Here is a 5,338-nt window from a genome sequence, read left to right on the forward strand (position 1 = left end):
TTGGACACACCGCCCCTATTGGCACGGTGCCATATAGTTAACATATGTACTATCCTTGTCCTCCCTTCAACTATAAAAGGAGGGGACTTGGGCCACTTAGAGGGGGACGGGAAGAGAAGAACACCCTGTAACACACACACACACACGCACACATCCCAGCCACCTGAGAGCAACATCTCAAGCAACCCACACAACACCTTGTCGAGACCTAGGACTAGCTCCCTCTCTCCCCTAGCTTGTAACCCCCTACTACAAGCACTTCGGTGCAAGGAATACAAGATCGATCTCTCAAATTGGACGTAGGGCATCGATTGCCTGAACCAGTATAAACCTTGTGTCTCTTTGCATCACCATCCAGGATTAAGGGCACACAGTTCAAATTCACTGGTTGGTTGAGGACCCCCTGGTCCAAAACACCAACACGGCTTTTACCCCTTTGGGCTTATTTTTGCATGAGAGGCGATACCTTTCTAATATCGGCTATCAGAGCTGATGACTGAACAAGCGGGTTATTAAGTATTAATCCAAATGCTAGGGTAATATTTCTTTAGATATTTCCCATTCATTGCTCGGCCAAATTCTTCCTCTCCTCTTAGTATTTCCAAAATATAAGCATTACCAAGCGCACAACGTTTCACTTTCTAGACGAATAAGGTCCTTCCTAGTTAGGTGACCATTTGCTGAATTTACTGTCCTTTGACCCGATTGGTAATTTCACTTTCTAGACCAAGTCTCCTTTAGAGAATTGCTTAATCTTGACCTTTTTATTGTAATATTTTGCAACCCTCAGTTTGTTGGCTTTGATATTTTCAAGAGCACATAGCCGAAGGCAACTCAAGTCCTCCAAATTGTTTATCATAAGATTCTTATATAATTTGGCTGACAAATCATTCTGCAGTGTAACACGTCTTGATCTAGTCTGAACTTCCCAAGGAAGAACTGCATTATGGCCATACACAAGTTCGTAAGGCGACGTTTTAATTGATCCATGACAGGCCATCCTATATGCCCACAATGCCTCATTTAGCGTTGAATGCCACTTCCTTGGTTGTTCCTCGATCTTTTTCTTGATCAGTCTAATCATAATCTGGTTGGATGCCTCTACCTAGCCATTAGCCTAAGCATAGTAAGGAGAGAAATTTAGTAGCTTGATTCCCATACTGGCAGCAAAATCCTCAAACTCTTCTAATATGAACATTGTCCCTTGATCGGTAGTTATAGTTTGAGGAATCCCAAAACGATACACAATATGCTCCCTAACAAAATCAATCATGTTCTTTGAGGTTACTGTCTTCAAAGGAATTGCCTCAACCCATTTAGTGAAGTAATTTGTTGCTACCAATATGAACTTATGTCCTTTGCTTGAAGGCGTAAAAATCTGGCCAATTAAATCAATTCCCCAACCTCGAAATGGCCATGGCTTGATTATTGGATTCATGGCTGATGCAGGTGATCTCTAGACATTACCAAAACATTGACAGTCCTAGCACCCCTTGTAATATTCAAAACAATCTTTCAATATCGTTGGCTAGAAATATATAGTTCTGTGAATAATCCATTTCATCTTATAAGCCGATTGATGAGCTCCACATATCCCTTCATGCACCTCACCCATCAACACATTAGCTTCTTCATGGTTTAAGCATTTGAGCAACACCCCATCGACCGTTTTATAATATAATTGATCATCTAACAAAACATACTTAGCCGATTTATACCTTAGCTTTCTGGTAACTTTCTGAGACGGATCTCTAAGGTAATCGGCTATTTCGACTCTCTAATCATCACTTGAGGCTTCACTACTCAAGACTTCTTCAAATACTCAATATCCTGATGCACTTTGAGCTAGACGATTAGCCTCTTGGTTTTGTGCTCTTGGAATATGTTGGAAAGAGATATGAAGAAACTCCTTGAGCAACTTTTGGCACTTATCATAGTATCCTTTCAAAGTCTCTTCTTTGCAATCATATAGGCCGATCAACTAATTAATAATTAACTATGAATCTCCAAATACTTCAATTGCTTTAGCCTTTACTTCATGAAGAAGTTGAAGTCCCTTAAGATTAGCTTCATACTCCGCTTGATTGTTAGTAATCATTGGTTCAGTTGGAAGAGCAAACTCAAAACTTGCCCCCCCAGGCGAAATAATAACAATACCAATGCCACCACCTTGCTTGCATGATGATCCATCAAAGAATAACATCCAAGCCATCGACTCTACATAACCAATGCTTGGCTTATGATGCTGGGTGACAAAATTGACCATTATTTGTCCCTTGACTACTTTAGCTGATTCATACTTCAAGTCAAATTCTAATAACACAAGAATCCACTTTCCCACTCTTCCATTCAGTATTGGCATTGATAACATGTGCTTAACCACATCGGCCTTGGAAACAACTGTACATTCGATCGATAATAAGTAGTGTCGCAACTTAGTGCAAGAGAAATATAAGCACAAGCATAACTTCTCGGTGGGAGAATATCTTGTCTCTAGATCTAGTAGTCTTCTACTTAGATAGAAAACGACTCTCTCTTTTCCTTCAAATTCTTACATGAAGGCCGATCCAATTGTCTTGTCATCAGCTGATATGTACAACTTAAAAGGCTTACCTTACTGAGGAGGGACCAGCACAGGTGGACGCTTCATGTATTCTTTTATCTCTTCAAACGCCTTTTGTTGTATGTCACCCCCACTTGAATTCTTGATCATTCTTCAACTTCAACAAGGGAGAAAATGGTAGGATCCTTTCCGACAAATTTGAAATGAATCTTTTAATAAAATTGATCTCACCAAGCAAAGATTGCAACTCTATTTTTATAGCCAGGGGAACTACCTCATCAATTGCTTTTATGATTTTTTGACCAACTTCGATTCCTCTCTCATGGACCATGAATCCCAAGAATTGTCTAGCTGATACTCCAAAAGCACATTTATTAGGATTCATCTTTAAACCACATTTTCTTGTGCATTCTAGTGTCTCTCGCAAGTCAGCCAGGTGCTCTTTGTACCCTTTGGATTTTATTATCACATCATCAATGTAGATTTCAACAATCATGCCGATCAACTTATGGAAAATGTAATTCATCACCCTTTGATAAGTTGCACTGGCATTCTTTAGACCAAAGGTCATCACAACCCACTTGAACAGACCGATTGTACCAGGACACCTAAAAGCGGTCTTTGCTACGTCTTCCTCAGCCATGAAAATTTGGTTGTATCCTGCATTACCATCCATGAAGCTAATAACCTTGTGCCCAACTGCTGCATCCACTAACATATCAGCTATCGGCATCGGATAACCATCCATGGGTGTGGCTTTGTTCAAATCTCTAACATCGATGCAAACTCTCAATTTTTCATTCTTCTTATATACAGGGACAACATTCGATATCCACTCTGCATATCGACATGGTCGGATAAATTTTGCTTCTAGTAACCTTTCAGTCTCCTTTTTGATATCATCGAGCACGTTCAGGTTGAATCTCCTTGGAGCTTGTTTAAACGGCCGATATCCAGGTTTGATTGGCAACTAATCTTCAACAATTGACCAGTCTAAACAAGGCATCTCATAGTATTCCCAAGAAAAGCAGTCTTTAAATTCTTTTAATAAATCAATTAATTCCCGCTTATACTTTGAATCCAACTTAGCACTTATGTACGTTGGCCTAGGTCTATTCCCAGGACCAATATCTACTTCTTCCAATTCATTGGCCAAAGTGAAGCCATGAACTAGTTTGCCATCTGTACCATCTATTGGATTATCCATTAATACAAAATTTCAAAGCCGACTGCTTGGATTGGCTGTTGGCTTTCACCATTGACTCTGAATTCTGATGGCAGCAGAAAAGTCATTTGGATATTAGCCAATGGTTGCTTTCTATCGGCTGTCTGCTTAATATGCCATACTTGAGGTTTACCGGATGCCTAAGCCTATTCCAACTCTTTATTCCTTAAGTGTTGCACCCTTCTCTTCTGGCTTCTAGTAAAACCTCTTGGACACCATTGTCCTTCTTGCCAAACATATTTTCTTTCATTGCCTTTTTCTTCGTAATCAGCCCAGTCCTAGTCAACAACTCTTTTTCCCAGCCGATTATGAATACTTCCATTTTTTAAGTGCCGATCCATGTTATTATGATGATATGCATCTTGAGTTTGGATAGACCGGCGGTTGGTTTGAGATTACCTAAACTCCCAATATCGATTGCTACATTCTGGATAGTCATGTCTGGTAGGCAACTTCAAACCTTCATTCCAGCAATGTCTGAAGAAAGGACAATTCCAATGTGATTTGGCTTGCTTCCTTTCAAACCTCTCTCTTCCTAGTTGACGCTGGTATTCTTGATCCTTTAACCAACGCTGATAATCCTTTTCCTTTTGTCGCTACCACTTATTCAACAGGATCCAAGATGTAACTCATGGCTTTGTCACCCCATCTTTTGATGTCTCCCCCTACTCGTATCGGCTCTTTTGCTAAGCGCGACGTCTTCTAATCTCTCAGTACTCGTCAGCCGATATTTGCATCTTGGGATCGGCTGTTCTAGCTTCTCTTGATTTGGTCAATGTTAGGACCTTAGCTTTTCCTTTGATCAGTCTAGCATCAACTATATTTTGATCTCCTGGAAAAGGATTATCATCAACTTTCATTTTCTGAGGTGTGTCAAATTTAAGCCTCCCTTGCTGAATAGCCCTCTGTATATGCTGCCGAAAGATTCTATATTTATTAATGGAATGAGAGGCAGCGTTATAGAACTTGTAGAACTTCTTATTCTTTAATTGATCAGGGGCAACATAACATGACCATCGGGCAACTTAATTTGCCCCTTCTCAAGTAAGAAGTTGAAGAGCTTGTCTGATTTGGGGACATCAAAGTCATAGCTCTCCTTGACTCCTCTTCCCCAAGGATTTGACACCATTACTGTCTTCTTGCCCCAATTCCATTCAGCTGTAGCAACCTCCTCTTCTTCATCTTCATAGCCATCATCAACTGAGTATGGATCATAAGCTTCAGCTACTGTGGTACTCTTCTAAAATTGAATATCTCTGCGCATACTCTAGAATTGGCTATTGAGCGCTGCCACTCGTTGAGCCAATTGACCTAAGTTGTCAAATTCTTGTCCCAGCAACTTTTCTTTTCATATTGGCAGCATTCCTTGAATAGCTAAAGCAGCTAGTTGATCATTAGCCAAGTTTAAGGAGAAGCATAAATTCTTAGTCTCTCGGAACCTCTGAAGAAACTCGGTGCCCGATTCATTAGTCTTCTGCCTTATAGTTGTTAGATCAGTTATCTTCTTTTCCCCAATCCTAGTGTAAAAATATGTATAAAACTTCTTCTCT

The sequence above is a fragment of the Miscanthus floridulus genome, chromosome 7 (assembly GCF_019320115.1).
Source record: "Miscanthus floridulus cultivar M001 chromosome 7, ASM1932011v1, whole genome shotgun sequence".
NCBI classification, from domain to species: Eukaryota; Viridiplantae; Streptophyta; class Magnoliopsida; order Poales; family Poaceae; genus Miscanthus; species Miscanthus floridulus.